We start from the raw sequence: 13,816 nt of genomic DNA on the forward strand, positions 1-13,816 counted from the left end.
TGAGTAATATTCCATTGCATTTATTTATCACATCTTCTTAAACCAATCACCTATTGATAGGCACTTAGATTTTTTCCATCTCTTTGCCTATTTGTAATCTTGCTTCTGTGAACACTAGGGTGCGTGTATCTTTTTGGATTATAATTTTATCTGAATCCCAGGAGTGGGATTGCTAGATCACATGGCAACTCTATTTTTAGTTTTTGAAGACCCATGCTGTTTTCCATAGTGACTGTTCCAATTTACATTCCCACCAACAAGTGTAGGCGGGTTACTGTTTCTCCTTGCCCTCTCCAGCATGTTATTTGTAGACTTTTTAATGATGGATGTTCTGACTCGTGTGAGTGATATATCACTGTAGATTTGATTTGCATTTCTTTCTTTAATTATTAGTAATGTTGAGCATCTTTTCATTTGCCTCTTGGCCATCTATATGCCTTCTTTGGAGAAATGTTCTTTTAGGTCTTCTGCCATTTTTTGATTGGGTTGTTTTTGTTGTTGTTAAGTTATATTAGCTATTGGTATATTTTAGAAACTAAGCCATTGTCAGTTGCATCATTTGCAAATATTTTCTCCTGGTTCATAGGTTGCATTTTCATTTTTTTTATGGTTTTCTTTGGTGTACAAAAACATAAGTTTGATTAGGTTGCATTTGTTTATTTTTGTTTTTATTTCTATTGGCCTGGGAGACTGACTTAAGAAAACATTGGTATGATTTATGTCAGAGAATATTTTGCCAATGCTCTCTTTAGGAGTTTTATGGTATCATGTCTTATGTTTAAAAAGGCTTCCCAGGTAGCACAGTGGTAAAGAATCCTCTTGCCAACGCAGGAGATGGAGATGTGCGTTCAATCCCTGGGTCAGGAAGATCCCCTGGAGGAAGAAATGGCCATCTACTCCAGTATTCTTGCCTGGAGAATCCCATGGACAGAGAAGCCTGGAGAACTTCAGTCCATGGTTGCAAAGAGTTGGACATGACCAAGCAACTGAGCATGCAGGCATATATTCTAAATACAAGTCCAGTATATGTTTTCAGATATTTTCTCTAGATCTGTGGCTTGTTTTTTCATGTTCTTAACAGTGGCTTTTGAAGAGTAAAAGTTTTTTTGTTTTGATTAGGTCCAATTATTAATATTTCTCTCTTAGATATTTTATAGGGTTTTACAAGTTGTTCTTCTAGAATATTGATACTTTTTTATCTTTCAAGTTTTTATGGTTTTTAACTTATTGGCATTAAATTATTCATAACTCTCCCTTATTTTAAAACTGTATTTATCTGGTTGTGCCAGGTCTTAGCTCATTGTGGCAAGCGAGATATTTTCAGCTGTGCTATGTGGGATCTAATTCCCTGACCAGAGATTGCACCCAGGCCTCCTGCGTTGGGAGTGTGGAGTCTTAGCCACTGGACTGCCAGGAAGTCCCAACTTTTGCTTATCAGTCTTTTAATAATTGTGAAATCTGTATGATGTCACCTCATAGTATTGGTAATCTTTTAATTTTTATTTTTATACTGCTCAGTTTTGCTAGAGGCTTACCAATTTTATTCATACTTTCACTGGTTTTTCTCTCTTGTTTTTCTGTTTTCTATTCCTATTTCTACCACTCTTCTGATCTATAATTTCCTTCTCATCTGCTTACTCTTGGTTTAATTTGTACTTTTTTTTTTAAGTTTTTCAAGGTAGACACTGAAGACATCAATTTGAAAACTTTTTTAAAAACACCTAGGCCTTTAGTGCTATAAATTGCTCTTTACTGTTAGTGGCATCTCACAAATTTAGAATGTTGGGTTATTGTTTTCATTCATTCATATTTTCTAATTTACTTTTTGATCCATGAGTTAATTATAAATGTGTTATTTAGTTTTCAAAAATTGGGGAATTTTCCCAGTATGTTTCCATCATTGGTTTCCAATTTAATTTCACTTTGGTGAGAGAACCTACTTTTAACGTGAATCCTTTTAAATTTATTAACTTATTTTATGCACCAATATATTGTCTGACTTGGTAAATGGTCTGTGTGCATTTGAAAAAATGAATATTCTACTCTTTGGGGGCATTCTTTAAATATCAGTTAGATCAAGTTGGTTTTCTTCTACATCTTTGCAATTAATCTTCTACATTTTTACTTACATATTCAAGTCTTTTACATTGTCAGTGATTTTATTTTCTCTTGTTGTACTAATTATTCAGAAGGAGGTTTGAAATCTCTCAGCCCGGTGAGAGCTCTGGGCACTCTTCCCTCCAATCCCTTTAGGTGGCTCTTTCTTTGGCCTTTGGGAGTTTCCTCATACACATACACTGATCAATATTCAACCAAAAATTTAGGTGGGGACCCTCTCCTGAGCTCTGGAACTTTCTCCTTTTTTCCCCTTTATTGTTTTTAAAATTGAAGTATAACTGATTTACAGTGATTCAGGAATACAGCAAAGTGATATATGCATATATATTTTTCTTTTTCAGATATTTCCATTACAGATTATTACAAGATATGGAATCCCTATGCAGATGGTCCTTGTTGTTTATTTTATGTTTGGTCGTGTGTACCCATTAGTCCCCAGTTCCTAGTTCACCCCTCCCCCCTCTTCCCCTTTGGTAACCAAGAGTTTGTTTTCTCTGTGAAGCTATTCCTGTTTTGTCAATAAGTTCATTTGTGTCTTTTTTTTTTAGGTTCCACATGTAAGTGATAGATTTGTCTTTGTCTGACTTCACTTAGTATGGTCATCTCCAGGTCCGTCTGTGTTGTTGCACATGGCATCGTTTCATTCTTTTTTATGGCTGGAACTCTCTCTGTTTGAGATCTCTGTTCTCCAGTACTCTGCCCTTTGAACTCCGGCTGCTCTGACTACCAGGACTTTCAGCTCTTTCAACTCAGAATTCAGCCTCTTTTTCTTTTCTTTGGCCCTGTGGGCTAGAAACTCTCCTTGTAGTAAGCTGGGGAAATCGTAAGCTCTGCCTTATTTTATTCTCTCTCAGGAATCACTGTGCATCATTAAGTATGCCTGATGTTTTCAAAACCACTGTTTCATATGTTTTGTCCAATTTTATAACTATTTCAGGCCAGAGGATAAATCCAGTCTCTGTTACTCTGGACTGGAGCAGAAATCCTAACATCAGCTCTTGACTTCATGACTTCTCCCACTCTCTGTCCAATGGCTATTTTTTCTTTATTTTTTTTAAAAAAACACAAAACTATCTCTTAAATTTTAAAGTGGGATTCCATCACCTCCTAGCTTAACAGTCTTCAGTGGCCCCCAATGCTCCAGAATAGAGCACAGCTCACACAGCCCTGCACGGTATGTTTCATGCTCCCCTCTTCAGCTTTATGAAAGTCGCTCAGTCGTATCCGACTCTTTGCGACCCCATGGACTATACAGTCCAAGGAATTCTCTAGGCCAGAATACTGGAGTGGGTAGCCTTTCCCTTCTCCAGGGGATCTTCCCAACCCAGGGATGGAACCCAGGTCTCCCGCACTATAGGTGGATTCTTTACTAGCTGAGCCACAACTCCTCTTCTTGCTCTTTGACCTCTAGCTTTATTACTCTGGTCTCTGGTGCCTCAGGGCCTTTGCATATGCATATGCTATTTCTTCTGCCTGAAATTCTCTTCCCATATCTCTGCCATCTCTAGTTGGATAACTCTCACATCCTCCTCAAAGAAGCCCTCCACGACTTCTCCAACCAGGATGTTTTCCTGCTGTCCTTTCCCAGAGCACTCAGTTCTTTTATTCTACTTCCCTTTTCACTGATTGTATTACATCTTTGCATTGTATTACATCAGCATTGGACTTCTCTGCTGGACTTAAAGCTCCAGAGGATGGCAGATAGTGTCTGCATTGTTCTCCACTGCAGCTCCAGGATCTGGCACAGATCTCCATACAGGACGATGAGTAAGTGAATAAAGAAGGAAAAGCACAGTGGAGGCTGTCCACAGCCCCTCAGCCTTCCCAGCCCTGGTACAATGAAAGCTTCTTAAGAAAAGTGCCTGGGATTCTCCATTTGAGGTCTTTCTCCACAGATGTGGGGCAGAAGGAGGTTCTGAGACTCCTAGAAGCAGTTCCTGCAAAATGGACAGGAGGTGAAGAGTAAAAGCTTCTGTTCACACCCCACTCACACAAGATGACTGGGAGGCAGATTCTCAGTCTCCAGAGCTCGCCAGTAGGACCCAGCCACTGATTCCCACAGTGGTAGTGTGATTAATAATTCCCCCATATTATTTTTGTTACCTCCCTGTATCATTTCCCCAACCCTTGGCTGGAGCTCCTAGTATCTCCTCTCAAACTGCTTTCCCTCAAATTCTTATTTTGGGAGAACCCGACTTAAGAGAATGGTACAGCCAATGAAGATCATAGGGGAGTGACAGATTCCCATACGTGGGGATGATCCAGATCATCTATGCAGCATCTAGTGTGTTCCCTGGGCTTCAGAAGTCTGACGTTGGAGAAGGAACAAAGGAGGGAGCTCTCTGTGCAAACCCTACAGGCAGGAGTGGGAAACGAGCAGGCTGTATTGGATTTCCTTCCCTGCCCCAGGAATGGAATGACTTTTCTGCTCCAACAAGCTGTCTTTGATTTGTTTCAAGAATTCTCCTCCCTCATCTTCAGGAACGATCTCCCTTCTCTGAGCATGATGACCCTTCACGTGCCAGTGAGACAGATCACCTGCCCTTCAGGTCACGTTACTAACATCAGCCTCAGTACTCTTCCTGCTCTTGCAAAATGTCTCTTTCACAAGCCAGGATCAACTTCTTGACAGAAGAACAAAATACGGAACACAGTAAGTTCAAGGGTCTGGCCTCCACTCTTCCACCCCAAATCAGGCCCAGGACTGACAATTTCTCCTGTGAACTAGGGAGTGGGTGATGGCAGTCTGATGAGAGCAGGACAAACAGACATTTTCCTCCAGAATTCTTTAGAATGTCTTTCAGATGATTGTCCCCTTCCAGCTTGGCTATGAATCAGGTAGATTCAGTCAGGCTAGAAGGGTTTTTCCAAAATTAAAGGAAGCAAAGCCAGCAAGCCTTTAGCCTTGTCTTTGATGAATGGAACTTGGCCCAGATGCCTTCTCTGAAGTTACATAGTCTGAAAACACACACTGAAGATCCACCCCGAACGCTGATACGTACCCCAAATGACGTATTGCACAGTGTTTGCTGAAGGAAGGAAATTGTTGAAGTCTGATCTTCCCCCTGTAGAAGTAGAGACCCAGAGCTCCCCTGAGCTTCAGTGGGAGACTCCCATCTGTGAGTAGCACTGTTCCATGTGGCGTCTGGGTGAAACTCAATTTGCCTGTAACTGAACCTCTGCAAATCAACTACTGTCCTCGTCAGCAGATATTCTCTGGCTAGAATTTGTATGTGGTGCGCCATGGATTGTTTAGGTAGTTTGGGGGGGAAAATGGAGTCTCATTGGGTAACTAAGCAAGTGAACTCACCTGGGCGTCCTTCCAAGGCAGAGCCATTATCCATCTTGCTGAGTTCTGAGGCTTCACCTGTATGTAATGCATTCTTCAGTCATACTGCCTCTGGACAGTGGATCAAAAATTGGTGAAGGCAGATGGAGATACGCAGCGGAAACTAAGTCAAGGACGACAGACAACTCTGGAGTCCCGTGAAGGGCTGGCTCATCCAGAGGTTGCCCTAGATAGAGTCAGTGGTGAGTGAAGTTAGTCATTCTCACAGAAAGACACTCCAGGAGAAGTGAAATAGGCCACAGGAAGAAAAATGAAAGAGGAACACTTCCAGTTTTTTAAAAAATTTATTTATTTAGTTTTGGCTGTGCTGGGTCTTCATTGCTGTGTGTAGAATTTCTCTAGTTGCGGGATCAGGGGTTACTCTTGAGTTGGGGTGCACAGGCTTCTCATTGCAGTGGCTTCTCTTGTTGCAGGGCGTGGGCTCTAGGCACTTGGGTTTCAGTAACTGCAGCACCTGGCCCAGTGGTTGTGGCTCATGGGCTTAGTTGCTCTGCAGCATGTAGAATCTTCCCAGACCAGGAATCGAACCCATGTCCTTTGCACTGGAAGGCAGATTCCTATCCACTTCACTGCTTTGGCTAAGAGACGGACGCCCCCCCCCCCCCCCACGCCACCTACTCTCCTGCTCCCTGTCTCTACCCACTTCCTCCTTGGAAAGAGAACTTGCTAAACTTATGGCTCAGAGCCCGATGTTCAGTGAGACATTGCACTTACTGAAATGCATGTCCCTGAATCCTTTCCTGCTGGAACAAACAACTTGTCATGTGTAAGCAGTTGCACATATATGAGAATACATGTACAGTATAACTTTCTAGCGGGGGGATTTGTGAGTCAAGGTAAGTGCATTTAAATTTTTAAAATTTCTGAATTGTCCTCCAAAAAGGCTGCACCTCATGGCAGAGACTGCTAATAATCTACCCAATGTCCATTCAACCTAACTCCCTTAATAATCAAAATGTTACATTTGGGGGCCTTTCATGCTGATGGAGTGGCCAATGAGATGTAAGCAGAAGTTTTGAATGAGACTTCTGGGAAAGTCCTTTTTTGCTTCCTGTCTTTTTTCCTCTTCCTATATGGATCTCTGTTGTGATGGTAGGTGCTGCAGCAGCCTTATTATGACCTTGAGGATAGGCAATGTGTACTAAGTAAGGCGAAGCAAGAAGGCCAAGTGAGTCTGGGTCCTTGAAAGCGCTGTTAGAGCTTTCAAACAGCTCTGGGCTGTTTCTCAGACCTGAGCAAACAAAGTCTTAATTGTTTTATTAAACTACACTAGGCTTCCCTCATAGCTCAGTCAGTAAGGAGGTAAAGAATCTGCCTGCAATGCAGGAGACCTGGGTTTGATCCCTGTATCAGGAAGATCCCCTGGAGAAGGAAATGGCAACCCATTCCAGTATTCTTGCCTGGAGAATCCCATGGACAGAGGAGCCTGGCGGGATACAGTCCATGGGGTCGCAAGAGTCAGACACGACTTAGCAACTGTATGTATGTATGTATAGGCTGCCCTCTGCTGCTAATAGCCCAATGTAGTCCCTGACTTACATTGATTCATATTCTCATCTGTAGTGTATGCTAGTACCTCTTCCCTCATGCCACAGATGGTAAGTCATCTGCTAGGTATTACATCCTACCCTATTTTTAGCATTTAATTAATTTTTATTGAAGCATAACTGACATACAAAGTTATAGTACTTTCATGTGTACAACATGATGATTCAGTATTTGTATATATTGTGAAAAGACCACCACAATAAGTCTAGTTAATATGCATCACTATACATAGTTACAGAGTTTTTTTTCTTTTGATGAGAACTTTTAAGATCTACTGTCTTAGCAACTTTCAAATATGCAGTACAGTATTATTAACTACAGTCACCATGCTATACATTACAGCCTCATAACTTATTTTATAACTGGAGGTTTGTATCTTTTGACTCCATTCACCCATTTCACCCACCTTCCACACCCCAGGCTGTGGCAGCCATCAGTCTGTTCTCTGTGTCTAGGAACTTACTGGGTTTTTTTTCTGGGGGTGGGGAGGTCCTGGATTCCACATATAAATGAGGTTATATAGTATTTGTCTTTCTATGTCTGATTTATTTCACTTTGCCACTGTTCCTAATTTTTAGCTCTTTAGTTTCCAGCAAAATTATCCTTCAAGAAATTCAGGACATCAGGCAGGAAAAAGTGAAGTAAATCACTGGGTTGGAGATCTCAGGAGCAGCCATATTCAAGGTGTGTGTGTGTGTGTGTGTGTGTATGTGTGCACGCTCAGTCGTGTCTGACTCTTTGTGACCCCATGCACTGCAGCACTTCAGGCTCCTCTGTCCATGGAATTCTCCAGGCAAGAATACTGGAGCAGGTTGCCATTTCCTACTCCAGGGGATCTTCCCAACCCAGGGATCAAAACCATGCCTCTTGTGCTTCCTTCATTGGCAGTGTCATTACCACTGCGACACCTGGGAAACCCTTTTCTGGGGCAGGGGTGCATGCTAAGCGTTCAACTCTTTGCAGCCCTATAGATTGTAGCCCACTAGGCTCCTCTGTCCGTGGGATTCTCCAGGCAAGAATATTGGGAGTGGGTTGCCATGCCGTCCTCCAGGGGGATCTTCCCAACCCAGGGATTGAACCTGCATCTCATGTCTCCTGCATTGGCAGGTAGGTTCTTTACCACTAGCACTGGGGTGACTGCAGCTATATGAGTAAATGAGACACCAGAGAAAGACAAGCAAGTGACCTAGGATGATTGTATAAGGTGTGGGGAGACTAGTTTGCTCAGTTAGGTATTTCCTGGGTATGTGTACTGAAAGCACTGTTTTTTCAATGTAAAGGCATCTTCTGTGCCTTCTCTCTCACATTCAGAGTAAAATCTTCTGGAAGCCTGGACGGGCAGGACAATTCAAGTAACAGTCATTGGCAGAAGCAAACGGAAAAGGGCAGTATTGGGGGAGAGAAGATGAAACAATGGGGTGATGCTGAATTAGGCAAATTTTACATCTTCTTCCAAAACTTAAAGTTTATTAAAGGCAATCGTTTGAGCTTCAGTTTCGGGAAAGTACCAGAATACACAGAAGAACTATACAAAAAAGAGCTTCATGACCCAGATAAGCACGATGGTGTGAACACTCACCTAGAGCCAGACATCCTGGAAAGCAAAGTCAAGTGAGCATCACTACAAACAAAGCCAGTGAGGTGATGGAATTCCAGTTGAGCTATTTCAAATCCTAAAAGATGATGCTGTGAAAGTGCTGCACTCAATATGCCAGCAAGTTTGGAAAACTCAGCAGGGGCCACAGGACTGGAAAAGGTCAGTTTTCATTCCAATCCCAAAGAAAGGCAATGCCAAAGAATGTTCACACTACTGCACAATTGCACTCATCTCACACGCTAGCAAAATAATGCTCAAAATTCTCCAAGCCAGGTTTCAGCAGTATGTAAACCATGAACTTACAGATGTTCGAGCTGGATTTAGAAAAGGCAGAGGAACCAGAGATCAAATTGCTAGCATCCGCTGGATCATTGAAAAAGCAAGAGAGTTCCAGAAAAACATCTATTTCTGCTTTATTGACTATGCCAAAGCCTTTGACTGTGTGGATCACAATAAACTGTGGAAAATTCTGAAAGAGACGGGAGTACCAGACCACCTAACCTGCCTCTTAAGAAATCTGTATACAGGTTAAGAAGCAACAGTTAGAACCAGACATGGAACAACAGACTGGTTCCAAATCGGGGAAGGAGTACGTCTAGCCTGTATACTGTCACCCTGCTTATTTAACTTATATGCAAGAATACATCATGTGAAATGCCAGGCTGGATGAAGCACAAGCTGGAATCAAGATTGCCAGAAGGAATATCAGTAACCTCAGATATGCAGATGACACCACACTTATGACAGAAAGTGAAGAAGAACTAGAGTCTCTTGATGAAAGAGGAGACTGAAAAAGTTGGCTTAAAACTCAACATTCAAAAAACGAAGATCATGGCATCTGGTCTCATCACTTCATGGCAAATAGATGGGGAAACAATGGCTGACTTTTTTTTTGGGCTCCAAAATCACTGCAGATGGTGACTGCAGCCATGAAATTAAAAGATGCTTGCTCCTTGGAAGAAAAGCTATGACCAATCTAGACAGCATATTAAAAAGCAGAGACATTACTTTACCAACACAGGTCCGTCTATAGTCAAAGCTATGGTTTTTCCAGTAACGTATGGATGTGAGAGCTGGACTATAAGAAAGCTAAGTGCCGAAGAGTTGATGCTTTTGAACTGTGGTGTTGGAGAAGACTCTTGAGAGTCCCTTGGACTGCAAGGAGATCCACCAGTCCATCCTAAAGGAGATCAGTCCTGGGTGTTCATTGGAAGGACTGATGCTGAAGCTGAAACTCCAATACTTTGGCCACCTGATGCGAAGAACCAACTCATTGGAAAAGACCCTGATGCTGGGAAAGATTGACGGCGGGAGAAGTAGTCGACAGAGGATGAGATGTTTGGATGGCATCACTGACTTGATGAACATGAGTTTGAGTAAGCTCTGGGAGTTGGTGATGGACAGAGAAGCCTAGAGTGCTACAGTCCATGGGGTCGCAAAGAGTCGGACACAACTGAGCGACTGAACTGAACTGAACTGTGTCTTTTACAGTTATCCCTCTCCCTCATGAGAATTTAATTATCTCTACAAGTCAGTATACAGCAGGGGGGACTCACAAAAGCCCTGATTATTTGTTGTTGTTGTTCAGTCGCCAAGTTGTGTCGACTCTTCACGACCCCATGGACTGCAGCACGCCAGGCTTCCCTGTCCCTCACCATCTCCCGGAGTTTGCCCACGTTCATGTCCATTCATTATACCCCCTGCTTATCTGCGGGGAGTGCTCCCTGTGGGAGAAGAAGTGGAATGTCCCTTCAGCAAACAGGCTTGGTGAGCCCAAATACTAGCAAAACTATGTAACATGCCATCAATGAACTGGGCAGATATAACCTTGAATTAAAAACATACACCGGAGAAGGTTTACAACAATTATATTTTTTCAAAAGTAGTGATTAAATTTCTAAAAGCATATTTTTAAAGCCCTTCAAAACCTCATTCTGTGGCCTTAGCCAGAGAAACCAGCCCGGGACTAACAACTGAGTAGACTGTCATTCTCCGCCTCTCCTCTTAATCCAGCTCTCCCGGGCCTGCCCGGGCCTTGTTTTCTGATCTGGGCACAGATTCCATTGAGATTATTTGCCTTCCTGTTTCACCATTCGGTCTGAGCCTGCAGATTCTTTTTAAAGATTCTAATACAGCAGATGCATGGGTTTAAAACTGAGTACAGTAGAAGGACATGGCAACCCACTCCAGTATTCTTGCCTGGAGAATCCCATGGACAGAGGAGCCTGGTGGGCTACAGTTCTTAGGATCGCAAAGAGTCTGACACAACTGAAGTGGCTGAGCACGCATGCACAGTAGAACTATAGAGGTTGCTAGAGTTTCTCTCTTAGTTTAACAAGCATGCATTAATAAAAAAACTTTTATTTTGGGGGACCATCCTGAATCAGGACAGTAGAGGGTAAGTTGCAAGAGAATGAGGGGGAGGATAAACATGGCAGGAATTTACACAACTTGGCAGTGAGGAGGGAGATGGGGAAAGTGTTGTGGAGGTTTCCAGGCCCCGGAGGGCGTGGAGAGGCCCGCTGGATGGAGTCACGCTAACAGGTTTCCATCCCCTCCCTCCACCTGCCAGCAGCATGGCCCTGGGCAAAGTGTTTAATGACTCTCAGCCTTTCCCATCTATACATTGGAGACATATATAATCTACTGCATAGGGTTGTGGTGAGGATTAAATGAGATCATTTCCATCTAAAGCCAAGCACCGACTAGGTAGTGAACAGATGGTACCTCTTATTATTATAGTAGCCAGCCTCCAGGAAGTTCTTAAAGCAACCTTGTTGCTCCGTATCCACACCCCTGCATGGTCCCTTTCCAAGCTGAATATTGCTGTGTGACCAATGGAACACGGATGGGACCGCACGCGAGGGCTCTGAGCCCAGGTCACGAGAGGCGTTTGTCTATCTCGGTCTCTTCTCAGCCTCTGCCTCAGTCTCTTCTATCAGTTGCTCTGGGGAACTGCCTGGCCACAGGGTCAATCAAGAGGCTGTAGAGAGAGGCCCACGTGGAGAAGAGCAAACTTTCCAGCCATGTGAACCAGCCCTTTGGGAAGCAGATCCTCCAGTCTCACTCAGCTCTCAGCTGACTGCAGTCTCAGCCAACATGTGATTGCAACTTCATGAGACACCCTGAGGCAGAACCAATCAGCAAAGTCACTTCTAGATTCTAGACCCAAAAAACCATGAGATATAATAAATGATTATTGTTGCTTTAAGCCAGTACATTTTGGGGAGATTTGTTATGCAGTATTAGACAACTAAAATAGGAGGATATTGACTCAGTGATAAAGAATCTGCCTGCCAATACAGGAGACGTGGGTTCAATCCCCAGGTTGGGAAAATCCCCTGGAGAAGGAAATGGCAACCCACTCCAGCATTCTTGCTGGAAAATCCCATGAACAGAGGAGCCTGGTGGGCTACAGTTCATGGTGTCACAAAGAGTCAGACATGACTTAGTGACTAAACAAACAGCCAGTAAATAAAGCACTTTTTTTGGGTGCTCCACACCAGAATAGTTTTAGTTTTAAAAACATGACTGGCTCATAAAATGAAACATCATCCTTGCCTACAAACTTGGTCCTAGGGGACCCACAGACCATGTCCTTTGTGATCTTATCCAGAAAACTCTGCCTTGGACAGAACCTAGCCCCTCCCCACCTTCAGTAATGTGTTGCTTGGTCCCTCTTTCCATCAGCAGACCATCACTGGCTTTCTTGTTGAGAACCATGAATTCAACCTATGAGCATTTTAAAAACCAAAAACAACTTAAACTTTAAATTACATGTTCATTCCAGGAGAATATATATATATATATATATGTAATTAACAAGATGAAAATAAAAATTACCTTTAGCCTCACCACACAGATCATGGGCTGATATCCTTCTGGACTCTTTTGCACAATATACTCTTTTTTTAAAAAGTAGTCACTTGGACTGTTTTGGTGCTTTTTAAAATTAAATATGATATAATATGAAATATCTTCCAAGCATTAAGTGAATATTATTTTGAAACATTCTCTTAATGATTTCTTAGATGGTCCATGATGTTTTTTAACCTGTCCTGTATAGCTGAGGACCTAAGTAATGTCCATGGTTTGTTTTTTGTTTCTTTTGTTTGTTTGTTTTGTTTTTTGTTTCTTTTTTAAAAACTTTTTTTGCTGTGGCTAGCACTGCAGGTGGGGATCAAAAGTGGTCAATGCACAGTTTGGGAAAAAGAAATTAGAGACAGAATTAAAGTTTTAAAGATGGGACCAGGGAACTCAAGATCTCTTGGGTCAAGAGCCCTGTTCCTCAGAGCCACATCACTTTTATTTATTGTCTTGGCAAGCAGAAAGTATCTGTGTGTTAGGATGAAGTCAGCCTCCTGTATCCCCAGTCATGTTTCCCATTTTATTGGTTACTTTAAACTATCTTTGTTATTTTCTTTTACAAGGGCTATCACCTAGCTGAAGGTCATAGACCTGCATGTGCCTTGGGAAAACATCTTAGTGTGTGCACAGCAGTGTTTTGAACTTGCACTGACCAGGCGTTCCAAGGTCCACACTATGTTTTTCCTTAGCTTAGCAGGGCATGACAACCCCAACTGATCAACCCAATGTACTTTTATTTGGGTTATGCTGTATTGGTATATTTTGCTTTTATTGTTTTCCCATGGTGATTTTCTCATGGCTTAGCCAGAGCAATAGGCAGCTGACTATTAACCCTTGCACTGTTTAATTTTGAAATAATTACAGATTCATTCCCCCAATGGCTACATTTTACATGATTGTAGCACAACATCCAAACCAGGTTGTGACGCAGGTTTGAAGTTGTGTATCACGTGTAGATTTGTTTAATCACTGCCACGGTCAGCCGTCAGTCAATGTCATATGCAGCAGCCCTCCGAGTGGGGAATGGTTGTCGTTAAGGCGCAGGTCTGCAGGTGGGGTGGAGCAGGGGTGGGGCTGGAGCAGAGGAACGGCGCTTTCGCATTTAAGTCCCCCGCAGCGTGCCTGCCTGCTGCGTCCAGATCTTTGAAACTCCATGGACTGTAGCCCGCCAGGCTCCTCCGTCCATGGGATTCTCCAGGCAAGAATACTGGAGTAGGTTGCCATGCCCTTCTCCAGGGGATCTTCCCGACCCAGGGATCAAATCCGCATCTCTTATGTCTCCTGAATCGGCAGGTGGGTTCTTTACCTGATGCTGGGAAAGACTGAAGACAGGAGGA

The sequence above is a fragment of the Odocoileus virginianus genome, chromosome 26 (genome assembly GCF_023699985.2).
Source record: "Odocoileus virginianus isolate 20LAN1187 ecotype Illinois chromosome 26, Ovbor_1.2, whole genome shotgun sequence".
NCBI lineage: Eukaryota > Metazoa > Chordata > Mammalia > Artiodactyla > Cervidae > Odocoileus > Odocoileus virginianus.